Here is a 17,308-nt window from a genome sequence, read left to right on the forward strand (position 1 = left end):
GGCGGCGATGTTGAAGACTTCAACAGTCCAAATGCGCAAAAATCCATTGGACTGGCATCTGGGCTTTTCACAAGAATGTCTTCAAACGGAATGACACGAATTCCTAATTCCTCTGCCATTTCCTGATAAAAACGTAGTGATGTTCTGGCGGTATGACTCGAAGCCTTATTCATATGGATCATCACCTGGTTCGCGTCCATTCCATACAATTGTGGGATGTCTCTCCGATAGATAGGTGTCAGAATGGAGTCTTGGAAGTATCTGGCATTCACCTTCACGTTTTTGTCCACCTTGCGTATCATCAACTTACCCTCATATCCCAATCCCGTCACAACCATAAAGCCAAGAGGGAAACTTTCCCTGCACTAACGAACAAAGTTGCTGCGCCCCTTGCCGTCAATGTCACGATATGTGATCGCCCGAATGTGACCATCAGCAGTAAGATGGACATATGATTCATCCACTGTGACAACTTTCTTCCATTTGGAACCCGCCAGGTACTTTTCATACAGTTTCCTGCAGTTCGTCTTACGTTCGGCAATGTGACGCGATAGAAGGTGGTGTACACGGGGCCTTCCGCACACAATTCAACCTGAGGCGCTTGCGAATTGTTTTGTTCACAGTTGACGGTGCGAGGTGAAATCTATTGGCCATATCACGTTGAGTCGGGGGATTTTCTTGGCACGCCAATCGACGGATTCCCCTTCGCAATAGGGGTGACACTTTGCTTGCAGCTCTTCTCCTGGTGGTTTTCGTGGGTGAATGTTTCGCAAGGAGAGCCTGTTGTGTGTAACGGGCCACAATAGCTTTCGCAGTAGTCACCCCGAGTGTTAACCCATTCTCCCGACACTGTTTCACAATGCGTACATATGAAAACTTAGCATGGAAAAGGGCCATTACGTAACCCTCCCAATACCGGTTGATTTTCGGCGCCATTTGATAACATTCACTAGAGTCCAGCGCAGATAATTCTGCCGTGCGATGCGCTAAACAACTAAAGAAGCAGTGTTGCTAATGGAGCAGATAGAAAAATCGCTGCAGTGCGCCGATGCACAGCTGTTACGTACAACAAGAAAATTAGAGAATTCAGATCTATTTAACGTTGAGTTTTAAACGTCATGCATTATACCAGGACTAGGATTAATATGTACTAACAAGTGGCTTTGTATGTAGCTACATACATATGGACTAAAAATTCGCAAAATATGAACTAACACATAAGTAAAATTACCAAAAATGCTGCAAAGAAGACTTCTTCATACGATTCCTTATTTGAGTGATTTCAAACAAAATAAATATATATATATATATATATATATTATTTTTCATTGCATTAATGCACTGGTGGCGTTCTAACTTTTCACTCCCAAAACCCGTATACACTGGTATGGAACTGCAACGGCAGATAATAACATGCCAACGTGTTAAACCGCTACAATTGCACCATAACACTCCTCCTCAAGCAGTATTATTATTTCCTCTCTGAGATCGGCGACAGTCGGTTGCCTTTGTTGTACATTTACAAAGGATGCCGGCTTCCACAACAATAACAAGTACATATACTGCCACTAGACGATAAGCTGCGCGGCTTTTTCTTTTATTATGAACCAGGGCCGGCGCTAGTCATTTTGCCTCCCTGGGAGGTGGCGGCAGATGCCGCTCTATTTCGACCCCCCCCCCCCCGGTCATTACGCAGCAACGGAAAATTGAAAATCAATATATTCCTAACTAAAACATCAAAATATGAAATAAATAATGAGACTTCTTATGCTATTTCAATACTATTCAGCGCAAAAGAATATCTCGCTCGATCACAGTTTTCAATAGGCTTATTTTTTTCTTCTCTTCAAATTTTGCCGCTCTGGGCGATGGCACGGTTCGCCCTCCCCTTCCGCCGGCCCTGCTATGAACTTGGTCACCCATCAAAGCATGGCAATTTTAACACAGAAAACAATATGTATCACATTAAGCAGCAAAAATGACAGCCTCCTCTATGCAATTTCTACAAGAACACGTGCCGGAGCCAGAGTTGAAATGATGTTGGAGCCACATAATTTATTTATTTTGAATAATTCCAAAATTATGAAATATGAACAATTTGTTGCTGCTGTTCGCTGCTCTCTTGCCAAAATGCTTTATTGGGATACTAACACCATGACTGGCTTCCTCCTTCATGAACTCGTGCACGTTGCTTAGAATTTCCCGAGCTTGGCTATGCAAGGTTTTTGATTTCAACTTCGACAGAACTGGAGGCATTATGGAATTTAACGTTCATTAGCAAACACACACTTTTACATACACACACGCAATACACGCACACAACGTCAAACCGGTCAAATACTTAGTATAAAATAAAAATATGGTGCTTCCAATCCAACAAAACTCCCCGCCACTTTACCTGCCTTTCGTGCTTCATTATTACAGTTGGCAACACTAGTTACTAGTTAGCCAATGAACATTCACTGCATAAAAGAAGCAAGCACTACGCCGTGCTATATTGCCACATTAGCGTCCCTACCGAACGGTGGGAACCGCGAGCTGGAGCGCTATTCAATTGTTTTCAATGATGTTTGCGCGAGTGTGTCCAGGAATGGAATGACAATGTGGCAACAATAGCGAAGGTTTTCGAGCAGGGTAGAACACATGATGCTAAGAGAGAGGGAGACGAAACGAAAATTCGTTTCTACGCAACGGCAAATTTACGTGTGTGGCACTCTACCAACACTCACGCACCTACAAGGTCAGACACAACACTGTTCCCACCAGCAGACCCATAGTTCCAGCATGATACGCCAGGTGGCAGCACCGAATCGACAATGGTCGGATATAAACCGAACAACCTCTGCATGTAGTCATGTAGCTATTATTTTCCAAGCATCAACTGCTGTTTAGAGGGGGAAAAACAGCATTCATTAGAAAAAGTACTTTCTTTTTTCATTTATCACGAGAATGTTTCGCACAGAGTGGAACCCCGATTTATCATTCCTGGAAGTTATACTTTTCTCCATTTGACAGTCAATTCTCATGGCATCAGCATTTTCAAGGAGGATTTATACATAGACATAATAGATAATATCTATTGTTTTAAAGGAACAAACGCTGATTCCACTCATGAATTAAGAAAGTAACAGCAGAGAGAGTAATTTGATATTTTGGATTAATGCCACTATTTTTGTTCATTGAGTACTACTCTTAAGTATAAATGGATAATTTTGGAAGTTATTGTCTTAATTTCGGTGACTGTTTACATGTTTCATTATTTTTATTCAAATTAATCATCATACACCTAAAGATTTGGTAAAACTGTCAAAGCCGGAAATCGGATTTCTTCAAATTTACAGGAGAAAGTCCTTACGGAATTGAGTTTCTGTGTAATTTCGGAAGGTCGTAGAAGTGTTTTCTCGCATTTGTCAATGTATTTGGCCGCTCAATCATGTATTTTTCTATAATAATGTCCGTCCGATGCACGAAAGCTGTTGCTTGCATTTCCATCCATGAACTTGAACCGGATGTTGCGAGCATCTGATGACGTAATCCCCGGTAAGTGTTTCCAAACGCACAGTTTTTTCACTATATTGCCCAACCTAACCTAACCTTACCGTGATTGTGTGAGGCTATCGTGAATGGCTTTTGGGGCTATGCGGGAATTATTCTGTTAAGAAGGTTGAAACACTGCTTTGTCGTTTGAAACACAACGCTAGTCAAGATTTGCCCGCAATTTTGCGTGTTCAGGAAGCGAGAAAAGACCGAACAATAATTACTCGATATGTCTACAATAGATACTAATTTCGTTAAAAAAGCGAAATCCCTAGTTAAACAATCTTTCGCAATGCAGAATAGGTAAGTACGAATGTCAACAATTACAGAATAAACGAGTTACAGACATTTCCCGGCTTTGATAGTTTTACCATATTTTTAATTGTCCTCTTCATTACACTCTCTGTGATCACATCGTTATTAGGAAATAGAGGGTAAGGACTTATAACCAGGATGAGGATAGATAGGACAAAAAACCTCTGAAAATAGACAAAGTAAATAACGTCAACAGATCTATCTTAATTTTCTGACTAGGCACTCACAAAGCAGTTATCTTCGAAAGAGGCACATATGACTAAAGTAGGCCAAAACACCCACTAGAAGATCCATGTTTTCCTCTCAAAAATGGCTTGAAACAGATTTTGGTAAATTTCTTATGTCCTGAAAACGGCTGAAATTTGCTACTTAATTTAATTTGAATATTCGTACTTACGTATTCTGCATTGAGAAACATTGCTGAAGGTGGAATGTCGCTTATTTCACGGAAGTAAGCTCGATTTGCGACATATCGAGTAAGTTTTCTTCGTTTCTTTTTGCCTTCGGTAACACGCAAAATGGCGGTCACAGTTTCACTACCGTACTCGGCATGCAGTGTTTCCACCCCACTCCACCCAAAAATACCTACCTAGCCCCACAAACCATTGACGCATAGCCCCAAGAAACATTCATACATAGCCCCACGAATCATTTCCGGTAAGGTTAGGTTAGGTTAGGTTGGGTCACGTATAGGTTAATATAGTTAAAAATTGGTTTAGAAAAATATGCGTAGCCCCACACACCGTTCTCGCATAGCCCCACGAACCATTGACGTGTTTGGAAACACTGACCTGCATTGACCGTGATTACGTCATTACACACAGGCAACATTCGGCTGGAAGGAAATGGATGCAAGAGCTTTCGTGCATCGGTCGCACATTTATATCGAAAAATAGATGATTTACCGGCACAATTGAATGAACGATGCGAGAAAACACTTCTCCGAACTTCCATAACTATAAAGAAACTGCATTCTGTAAGTAATTTCTCCTGTAAATTTGAAGAAATCTGTTTTCCGGATATACGAAATTTACCCAGTTTTTAAACGTACGTCTATATTTGATGGTAAGGAAACGAAAAAGGCTTTTCAGGGCTTTTTTAGTTGCATAAAATTATGAAACAAATCTCCGGGTTCAGCCCACGCAATGTTTCTCACAACTTGGCGCCTCTTTTAAAATACTCTTTTTCTTCTCTGTTCATTTCAGCCTCTAATTCTCTCGCTCTCTCATCCTCTGCTTCGAATTCTCTCTTGCATTCTCTGCCTTGATTATCTTCATTCTCTCTTTTCTTCAATCTCCCATTTCTCTATTTCTCTACCACTCTTTCGCTTATTCTATTTCTTCCATTCGCCCTCCGTTGCTTTCTCTCTCTTCTTACATTTCTCTATTTCATTCTCTTTCTCGTTTCTTCTGTTCCTTTCTCGCGTCTTTTGATCCTGTGGTTCTCCCTCTTACACTTTTTAGTTCACCCTCTTTTTATCAGTAATAATATCATCAAACATGTGAAAGACAGACGCTTAAAATTTGAAGATTATATTAATCACATCATAAATAAAGCAAGAAAGCACCTTTATTATAAAAAAAATGGAGTTGTTCAAATAACTTAACATTTCTAATTTTAATGTTTACAACTTTTGTCAGACCTATAGTGGAATGTAATGTTCCGATTTGGTAACAGTATAGTATAGGGGTGACGGAATTCTTCAAATTTACAGGAGAAAGTACTTACGGAAATCATTTTCTGTAGCGTTGTGGAAGTTCGTGAATGTAATTTTCATCCATTTTAATGCGAATACATGTTGTTTTCTGCGAAAATCTCTGTCCGACACGCTGTTTCTGCTGCCGCCATTTGCTTTCTGCACGAGAGCACAATGTTCTGTGTGTTAAGATAACGCAACCCCATAGTCAGTGTTTTTATTTTTTATTTTATTTTATTTTACCTTAAGTTTCAGATACAGTACTGAATGACCATTTTACACTGAAACAGTAACAGCATGAAAACAACAATAACAACAACAACAAAATAGAGTACAAGATGGCACTGAAAACAAATCAAAATTATGCATACAACGTTAACAATTTTCTAAAACTTTGATCTGGGAAGAATATGTCCACATTTGGAGGCAGGTTATTATATGAGTGAGGAAGCCTGTAGAAAAGAGACCGCTGTAGAAGGGAGAGCCTTGTGGTGGGATTGTGGAAGAGCTTCACGTTGCGGGTTGGCCATGTGGGAACACGTAGATGAAATTTGTTGAGCAGAAATTCGGATTTAATTTTACCATTCATGATTTTGTGCAAGAATTTCATTTCTGATAATTCGCGACGAGTGTGTGGTGGTTGGATATTGAAGACAGACATAATATCTGTTTTCTGAAGGTGCCTCAGAGAAGGTATTCTGTGGCGAGAAATGGCGAGGAAAAAGTTGAGAACAGAATCAATCCAAGAAAGATTTGTTTTTGAAGCCATGGTCCAGATAGGAGAGCAGTATTCAAGAATGGGGGAGATAAGGTATTTGTAAAATATGCTGATTGATGATTGGTTTTGTATTCCAGTGAACCTGTACAGAAGACTCATCGTATTTTCACTAGAACATGACGTCAAGTATTTTTATTATTTTTATTTTAATTATGCTTGCCTAACCTAACTTAACCTAACCTAACCTTACGGAAAATGGTTTTTGGGCTAACGTGAATAGTTTGCGAGGCTAACGTCAATGGTTTGCTAGGCTAACGTCAATGGTTTGCGAGGTATTAGCATTTTTTCAATCTGGGCACGAAAGTAGGTATTTTCCAGTGAACGAGGTTGCAACACTGCATAAATCGACAAAACACTCGCACAACGCGCCCTGAACCAGTACGCTATCGCCCGCCATAATGTGTTACAGAATGGAAATAACAAGTAACAGTAAGTACTCGTAAATGTAAGAAATATACATTATCTTAGTTAGAAATGCATTATTTCACCTTAGGAAATGATAGAAATGATAAACAGAAATTATACAATTGTTCTACAGTTACAGTTTTAAAAATTAAAATAATAATATATGCAGTGTTATATAATTACAAAGTGTAAGACTAACAAGTAAGTGTATTCATTAGAAATCGTGTACCCGCGCACACACACACTACATGTATGTATGTATGTATGTATATTATATATATGTGTATATTAGCAGGTAACAATATGTTATAAACACATTCTTACTTTCCAAAGAAGCGCTCATGTGTGATGGCCGAACGAATCCGGATCCTTGGGATCCGGAAACAACCAGATCCGGATTTCGGATCCGCAAAGATCCGGATCTGGCCATCCCTATCCGAGGCTCTGCGTGCCCGAACAGGGTAAGTTCCATCTTCCTTTGTGCGTCTGCTATTCTCAAACACGACGTGTATGGGTTCATAAACATATTTCATATCGTTTATTTAATCTGGTCAAATGTGTACCTCAAGGCAGTCCTTTTGGGGGACATGAGCAAGCGAGTTCAGAGCCATTAGGGATACGACATGTGGTGGAGATTTGCGGGGTTTTTATCCGTTTCATTTCGAAACGCGATGAAGAATGAGACCTGGCTATACTGACCACTTGTCAGAATTAGTATCACATCCGATTCTTGGGAGATAGTTAAATTCTATCACTGGAAGTGATATTTTGTGTCTGTATTCGAGGCTCAAACGGAATTGAATTCAACCCTTGACAGATGAAGGGAACTGGTGGAGAATGTTGTCATACCGTCCAGTGAAGGAGGGCGCTGTGCTATTTCCACCCCATAGTCAAGCAAGGCTATTGCAACAACAGTGTACGATCAGAGATACCGCAGTGCAAACGACGCAATGTTGCATTTTGTTCCATCATATACAAAAGTACTTTTAGGCACGAATCTTTTGTGTCAAATAAAATGCAATAATTATATTGTTTCTATTCCTAAGACATTGTTGAGTGGAATAATATCAGTCTTACTATTCATGTGAAGAGTACAAAATACACCATAGAAACTAGCCGGCCCCAGTGGAGTGGTTATCACATCGCTCTACGACGCCAGGGGTTTCGGGTTCGAATCCCGGCCGGGGCATGGATGCTTGTGAGTGTCCATTCATCAATGTCATCATATCATCACTCATCCCCATCTTTGCAAATTAGCCAAAAAGTGGCACAAACGGCGAAGTAAAATAAAGCCAGTCAAAACCATAGAAGCTGCACTCATAACATTATCAAGTCGCTGGATGTTCGTATAAATACTACACGTAACACTATTTATATGTAAACAGTGTGACTAACTTGTTGCTAAAATGAGAAAATGAGCCACAGCAAGAAACTACGATAAGATGCGTCTGTTTTTATGAGCAGCCACAACCTTTTTAAAATCCAAAGATTTTGCAAGCTCTTCAAAGGACAGAACAAGAGAACACTCAACCTCTCGTCACCAATTAGATTTCGAAGGTTTGTCGCAAGAAACCGTTGATGGGGATATGAACATTTCAATAACACAAAGCTTATAAAGTTCAAAAAACGGAAATTTTGAATGTTTCAATCATTGCAAGCAGCTGCTGAAGGTCTTTATTTTGGCTTCCATTCTGCCTCATAATGTGCCATGACTCTAAACTGTCCAAATCACAACAGTATGGAGCATATAAAGATTGTAGCTTTTCATGCTTCAGAAAAGTGGCACTAACTTAATAAAGTATGGCATCAAATAAGCAAAAACACCCTTCAATAGAAACTGTATTAGTGACACCATTTTCTCTTCCACGATGAAATATCTTACTTTTCTTGTTCAACGACTGGAATTCAGAACTTAGGAGGGGAGGATGTGAGAAATATCGCCCACTTAGGACGTGCCACTCTCAAGGAACAAAACTATTTTCACTACAAATCCACCTCCACTACGAGACAAATATATTGACATAAAGTCAATGAATGTATGTAGTTGCAACTCTTGCAATGGGCATTTTGGTTAGAGAAGTTACTGCTGAAGATTATAATCTTACTTCAGAATATATTACGCTCTGAATATTGATCAGAATTGGATGAATAGTTTTATGAGATGTGCTTCAAAGATTGATTCTTCTGCACGGAATCAAATTTGGCCACTTCGACTGTACTGCAGAAATTATTTTCTAACATCACAAATAATAATTAATTAGCATGTAGGCCTAGGCCTGCGAAGAATGAAATTTGCGCAAGGGTGCTGATTTTTGCATCGTATGCAAAAATGTTTACTTGATTGGATTTGTATTAAGATCCACTATATACACAGAAGCTAATTGGGACGAGACCTACAGCTTATAGTGGAATCCGAGCCACTTAATGATATGTGCCTCCACCGGGGATCGAACCCGTGACCCCTTAATTTCAAGGCAGCAGAATTGCTGCTAGGTAACCAGGGCGGGGAGGTCCAATATTTACAATTCTTAACATTTAAGAATTAGTTGCTTTGTGTACTCTTTGATTTCTTAACGTCCTATTTCTCCCTCTTGAATATTTGCAACGATAAGGATAGATATAACGATGAAAACAACGAGAGAACATGGATAACACTCATACCAATGTCGGTAGTCGAATGAGGAACTTACAAACAGAAAAGAACATTGACGGCTTTTTAGATGTTGAACGTTGCTCTACTTAAAAAAAAAAATCATTTTACATATCTGTTGGATTTATTCAGAAATATAGCAATATGATTTATGGAGCTTAATAATGTCAAAGTTTAGCTGCATGTGCCAACAATTAAAGAACAATCTCACAGCCACTGAATACGTCGTACACCTAAAAGGCAGGTAGCAGATTTCGTAGCAAGTTTGGTAAGCACTCATGATTGGCCCATTACGTAGTATCAAATTGTATTTCTAGCCACTGCTATCCAGGCATATCTGCATATACCCCCCCCCCCTCCCCTTGATTTTAGAACACATCGTATTAAAAGTAACTTTGCGCGATCTAACTGAACTAGAAAATGTACTTGAACATTGTACTTGTCTCAATGGAATTTTGGAAAATGTAAATTTAATCTTTTTAAGTTTTCGGTCAAAATGCGTACTTTGGGGGCTACGGGGGGGGGGGGGCTAAGGACAGTTTTGGGGGCTTCAGCCACCGGTCACGGTGCGGGAACTGTCCTCGATTTCAAGACTCGAATTGTCACATTGCCGTTACAGTGGTCATGATCCACAATTTTTAACATTTGTAACCGTCATACTTTCCGAGACAGTGACAGCTAAACCAAGAACGAGAGATACGTTTTCAAATTTGTCTATTTTTTTTTCAGCTCGTCACCTTTGACCTTAAAATAGACACAGATTCCTTTAGAGCACAGTATCTCATTACTAGTATCCATCTTTCACAAATCTTCCTCTCCCGTGGCGGTTGCGAAATAATCACGTACGCACTCGAGAAGAAGCTCAGCTGTGTCGTTGGTCAGAAGAGACCTTGGGTTGTTGCTTGTTGTGTCCTGAGCATCGCTGGTTGGTAACGAGATGCGAAGTTATCCTTGTTTTGGCGCCAAGGCCTTCGACTACTGAAGACGCGTCGTTGTATCGTTTGTGAGAAAATAAACATCAAGTCTGTTCCCACGGGAATCTTTTTCATGAATGTTTCTTCGCTGTGGAGTTCACTAGGTCAGATAAAATTAGATTCCAGTATGTCTTTTTAGTGCATCGAACTTTCCTTGTTGCTCTATTAAAGAGTTGGATAGTTAACATGGTTGCGCGGAGTGATACAAGAACTTATGCCCACGCTTAGCAACGAAAAAAATGGTCAAATTGGGAACGATTCATTGAAAGCCATGAAGAAACTTGAAAAAAAATCCTAATTAACGAATAACCACAATAAATACATTTTTACAAGACTCAGGGTGGCGTATTTACAAACCCATCAGTGTTGCAGAACCTCTAGCGATAATTGGCTACTGATTGGCTGTCATTCCGGAAGTTAATACGTTTCATCATCCAGTGTTCCTTCAAGGTAATTGGTGTAAGAGGAAAACGCCAGATGGCAGGGTTCAAATTTACAGTGTAGATTTCAGAGATGGATCCCAACAAGACAAGAAACCCCCTATTAACATATTTTTGTAACTAATGTTTTGAAAGACAGGAAAACAAAACTCTTCGTGAAGTGAATGACTTTACCTATTTAAAATTTCATCAAGGCAAACATTCTAACTACTTATGATAATTTAGAAAATACAAATGCATATCTAGGTTATTGCAAACAATCTCAATTCGAAGTTTTAGTTGATTGTGCAGTCTATCGTAGTGTTTATTACATAATTTATTTCATTTTTTTCAAAGATTCTTGATATTGTTAAACCGGTTCAACAATATTATGCTTCTACTTTCAGATATATTCAAAATTCATATTGATTGTTATCACCAGAAAACGATTGCATTGAATTTTTTACACTTTTTTAAACAAAAATATATATCTTCACATAATTTCGACACTTTTATTACAAACTTTATTACTAAATAATTACGAGTCTGATTTTTTATCCTTTTCTTGTAAACAAACAAGTAAAGATGGACACAGAACATAAACACTTCCGGTGCGTACAGCCAATAAGAAAGCGTTATATCCACTTGGTTTTGCAGCACTCTAGGGTTTGTAAATACGCTCACGGGTGGTGCAGTGGTAACCTTGTCGCTGTCGCTACGTAATCAGCCCGGGGGTTTGATACCCTGGGGTCCAGTCCCCATTAGTATAAATTTCTTAGCCCTAAAAATATGAAAAAGTGAAAAACAAAAAATGCTCTAAATCAAATACAGCAAGAAATATATTTTTCCAAAGACTCCTGGATTCTGTACTGGTAACGTCGTCCCATAATAATAAAAATGTTCCCGGGTTCGTTAGCCCGGACAGGTACGTACATCCCACTTTAAACTGTAAGTCCAGTCCCGATTAGCCCATCTCTGCATAAAGTGGACTTCAAACAAAACAAAACTCAAACTAGAAAATATTTCTCTGAAGATAAATATTTCAAACTCTATTGTTAGAGGCACATATTATTGGTAAATAAAAAAGCAAAATTTCGGTATAAACACTGGGTCAATTTCGGGTTCAAAAGCGGTAAATAAAATAAAATATCGGTGTTATAGCGGTGAAAAATTGGATCAAAAGTGGTATATAAAAATACATTTTGGTTTTAAAATTGTGAATATAATCCTAAATTTGATTTAAAAACTACACTTATTCCACAGAATTAACATTTCACTTCTAATAGCCCATTTATGTAGTTATCCGAGTATTAAGTTTATTTCTGTGTAAAGGAGTCAATTTTTGTTTCTCCAACATTAACAGCAGAATTAATCAATTTTCCGGGAATTGCATAACTCTCAGGATAATTCAGACCTCAGAAGGTGCCGCGTCGGTGAATAAACCCTAAATTTCGTGTTTAAGAGTAAATTTCGCTTTTTGCAGTTCATTTGGCATTATTTCGTAACAAAACATGGTCACAAAATGCATCTCACACCTTTCAAAAACATGAAAAATTACCACTACAATGTGTTTTTTCAAATTTAGTTTTTTCGTCAAAAACGAAATATGCATGCCCCTATCTATTGTGTAATACCGATGGCAGAAAGAAAACAGGAACGAAAATCATCTCCAAAGCTTATGATACTCCTCTTTTAAAAAGGATAACACCCCAACCAGTGGCGTAACAAAATCGTCAAGGGCCCGCCCGCAAGAAACGAATTTGGACCCCCTCCCCCATGTACAGTCAGCCACAAAATTTCTTCCTAAAAATAAAAAAAATATATATTTTGAATAGCTATTTGGGGATACACTTAATTACACAAGTCGAACCTGGAACCTGTGAATTATCATAGATCACAACTGGTACACATTGATACCTCATGCAAAAAAAAGGGCTCCCCTTCCAGTTTTCTGGTCTGCCATTGACGCCATTACTTCACTAACATCAATAGATCTTGCCCTTTAAGATTCAAAATTGAGAATACAGACAGCTAAATTTAACCTGAGTTATACCACTCCGAAGGTAGTTAGAAAGATCGTTCTGCTGTAGCGACAGTTTGGGAGAATTCACACCGAAGAGACACGCGACATGCGACACGAGACACGAGAATTTCACATCGAAGAGCAGGGTTGGCATGTTTGAAACAAAAGTGTTTTCAACAACTTATTTTAAACTTATAAAACACATGGTTTTGTTTTGTTCACAAATGTTTAAAACGTTTGAAACAAAGTGTTTTAAACATGTTTTTTTTTCATACTTGGTGTTTGATAGTTTGTGGTTATGTGCGTGTTTTATAACTATGCCTTTCATACAATGCGTGGTATTCTGATTATTGTGTATAGAAATCTGTTCAGTGCCTGAACGTGTATATTGAATTAACAAAGAAACATATCGTGATGAATACCTGTGGGCCACGCTTAAAACACCTGGCTGTTTTTTTTACAGGTGTTTAAAATAAAGTATTTTAAGAATTAAATAGTACATGAATGAAACCGTTTTGTTCCTCACTTAACACACTGCAAAATATGCACATTGTTGATAATATCAGTCGCATTCACGATAACATAAATTATAAAACAAAACAAAAAAAGACAAGAGTAGCTACCACGTAGATTCAGTGGGTCTGGCAACAGTGGATTAGTTCAAGATTCTCGAACAGCCTACATGCGAGATTAAAGACTAAAATACATGTGTATTTTAAGTAGTTTGTCAAGTATTTATTTCATAATAGGAACACAGTCAATCCTTGGATGATTAACAGATTCTTTATTAATCATTATTCTTAGAAAATAGGTCTTGGTATCATGTTTTAAACGTTTTATTTGTTTAAAACATTTTTTTGTTCTTGAAAAACTAAATATGCTGACCAAGGCAGTAATTTATTTTATTAAAAACATACACTAAACGTAACGTTTCAACCTTCTAGAAAGGTCTTCTTCAGACACTGTATCAGGTACAAATGTAACAAGATACAAAAACAGGGCATTATATATACACAAACATTACTCCCTTCCAGACAATTAGAAAGTTGTTTTGGAACTTTCTAGCAGGTGGCTTTCACTTGCCAACTGTACTTTCACCTAAAAGGCTAAACATATTTACTTCCATATAGAATGTGGTTTTTATCTCACGCTCTTTTTCCTTCATTTTTCTTCCTTCTCATCTCCTCTTTCTCTCTTGTCCTTTCCACTCTTTCTAACACCTTCTTCCATTATTTGTTTATCTATCTTCAGCTCCCCATTCCAGTTCAATGTGTCTTCTTCATCTTTCTTCTCCATTTCCTTGGCCTCCTTCCATTTTCTCACTAGCATTCTCTTCTCCCTTCCTATATGCTTAGCCTCATCCCACTCTATGTCATGTCCTGTTTCTCTCGTGAGTTTAACTATCGCATTTCTCTCTCTCTCTCTTAAGTCGTACATCATCCCTATGTTGTTTCAACCTGTCTTTCAGCCTTTTTTTCGTTTCTCCTATGTACACACTCTGACATTCTTTACATTTCACTTCGTACATAATCCCTTCCTCTTCCTCTTCTCTGTTTTCCTTTTTCTTGTTTGCATTCTTCGCTATTCCTAAACTTACATGAAGGAAGGGAGGGAGAATCATCTTAGGAATAGCGAAGAATGCAAACAAGAAAAAGGAAAACAGAGAAGAGGAAGAGGAAGGGATTATCATGAAGTGAAATGTAAAGAATGTCAGAGTGTGTACATAGGAGAAACGAAAAAGAGGCTGAAAGACAGGTTGAAATAACATAGGGATGATGTACGACTTAAGAGAGAGAGAGAAATGCGATAGTTAAACTCACGAGAGAAACAGGACATGACATAGAGTGGGATGAGGCTAAGCAGATAGGAAGGGAGAAGAGAATGCTAGTGAGAAAATGGAAGGAGACCAAGGGAATAGAGAAGAAAGGTGAAGAAGACACAATGAACTGGAATGGGGTCTGAGGATAAACAAAGAATGGAAGAAGGTGTTAGAAAGAGTGGAAAGGACAAGAGAGAAAGAGGAGAGAAGAAGGAAGAAGAATGAAGGAAAAAGAGCGTGAGCTAAAGAGTCCAACAACATTCTAGATGGAAGTAAATATGTTTAGCCTTTTAGGTGAAAGTATAGTTGACTAGGGAAAGCCACCTGCTAGAAAGTTCCAAAACAACTTTCTAATAGTCTGGAGGGAGTCATGTTTGTGTATATATATCGTCCTGTTTTTGTATCTTGTTACATTTGTACTTGATACAGTGTCTGAAGAAGACCTTACTAGAAGGTTGAAACGTTACTTTTAGTTTATGTTTTTAATAAAATAAATTACTGCCTTGGCCAGCATATTTAGTTTTTCTTAATCATGGAAACAAGGCTTCATGGTGTTATTTTTGATCTTGTTTAAAACACCGTTTAAAACATTTGAAACATGTTCAAACAAAAGAAACTTTTGTTTCTTTAAAAAAACACAAATTTTGCCAACCCTGCCGAAGAGACAAGATGCACTCGACATGCGTCAAGCAACACTTCTTTCTTTGCTCAGTTCGCATGATGATGCCGATATGATTGCATTAATCAGTTTATTAGTCACCCGAAAAAGCGTAACAAGAGACATTGTTACATCTAAATCGGATTGTAAAATTCGTGCAAGTTATTGAAACTCGGGAGAGGCATGTTGTGCATGAGAAAACTGAGATATGATATGCACTAGACTTTCCAGTCTGGATAAAGCGAATACCTAAACACTAGAGAAATGGTTCTCAACCTTCGTGAAACCATGTTCCGGTATTTTTTTAAGTCAATGCCCTTAGCCCAAGAATTTTCCTCGTAAATCTTTACAGTATTGAAGATTTTATGCATGAATTAACATGTATCTATGAAATTAACTATTGATAAATAAGTTCTAGCATAATCATAAAGAGTAATAATAGTTTGATTACGTGTGTAGAATTGTTGACAAATATAAAAATATGAATGACGAAGTGGTAATGTCGTCTTCTTGTAATTAAGTGATTCCGGTTCGATAACCGGTGGAACCACATTGTGGCGTGAGTCCCACTTTAAACTGTAGGTTGAGTCCTGATAAGTATATCTGTACATACAATGGACTTAAAAAACGAAAACTCACAACTCAAATATGATATTGGGATTATGATAGTTGTGAACCTTTTTCAGCAGAACCTTTCGCAGCTCAGTATAGTTGATACGGTATGGGGTCGCGGCCCGGCGGTTGAGAAACAATGCACTATACTACTTCACCATGTTGACTGATCTATTTTCGACTAAAGTGCCTCCATATGCTGACTTTTCAAATAAAAACAGTCGTAAATTGCCAAAGCACTGCCTCTTTACACGATGCTGAAGGCAAATTACAGCCCATAACTGCATCAAAAAAACTTGATAAAGCGAAAAGAACGTTGTGTTTAAATCTTAAAACATTGTACATATCGATACTTTATTATATCAACAAATTTGAGCTTCAAATACGTTGTAAGGCCTCCGGTTGGACTCTCTTCTAGAGTCTGAATATAGCTCGTTGGAGTGAAGCATTCACTGCGCATGCGCGAACAACAAACTGAAGCGTCACGATGCACGGTATTGAGAAGACAGCACAGTCCGAGACACACGTAAGCGACATGCATTTTGCAGTGTTTCCTCGGTTCGAAAGATTGCATTGATTACTGAGAGTTCCGCATGTCGCGTGTCTCTTCGGTGTCAATTCTCCCTTAAGAGAAGAATATGATAAATAGAAGGCGTTGCAGAGATCGGTAAAAATGAAAGCTAGTTGACACGTTCATAGATTCATTTCAAGTATTATTATACTATTAAACGTATTATTATACTGATTAATAATAACTTAATAATACTCAGCGGTGAACGATGAGACTCGGTGAAGTACACAGACTCCTCTCAGGTACAGGGATAATGTTAGGTAAAGACAATATTCACAGCACAGAGAAATAAAACCACATTCCTGCAGTAGATAAGCTAAAAAGTTTTATTCTTTATTTATGGCAATTATAATGCGAATATACTTGAGACGAAGGCGAGGATTTCGCTTTGTCGATGAATGACTCAACTAAAACGCATAAACTCAATGCGTGGCTATCGGTATTGCTACGTCCCTCTGGGTACGTACTAAAATGTTATTACCACGGCTACAGATCTCTTTATCTCAGGGGAATAGGTTCTTTTATTCGAGAATTCCAAATAAAAAAGCGTTTTATAGCCAAGAGGATATAGTAAAATGCTGATCTATATTCTGATAACCATACAAAATACAGAGAAAAATATGTATATATATATATATATATATAATCGAAAAAAGGTATTCTTTTCTTGTATTTATTTCTTCTATAGGAAAAAGGCTTCTTCTTTGATTATCGACAAGGCATCTTCTTCTTTGATCATCAAAAGGCTTCTTCTTTTTTGATTATATAAAAGCTTCTTCTTCTTTTAAAAGGCTTCTTCTTCTTAGATTTCCGCTTTTTTCTTTGGTAAAAGGATAATCTTCTTATTCTTT

This window comes from Lepisma saccharinum, chromosome 30 (assembly GCF_977018435.1).
Source record: "Lepisma saccharinum chromosome 30, izLepSacc3.1, whole genome shotgun sequence".
Lineage (NCBI taxonomy): Eukaryota > Metazoa > Arthropoda > Insecta > Zygentoma > Lepismatidae > Lepisma > Lepisma saccharinum.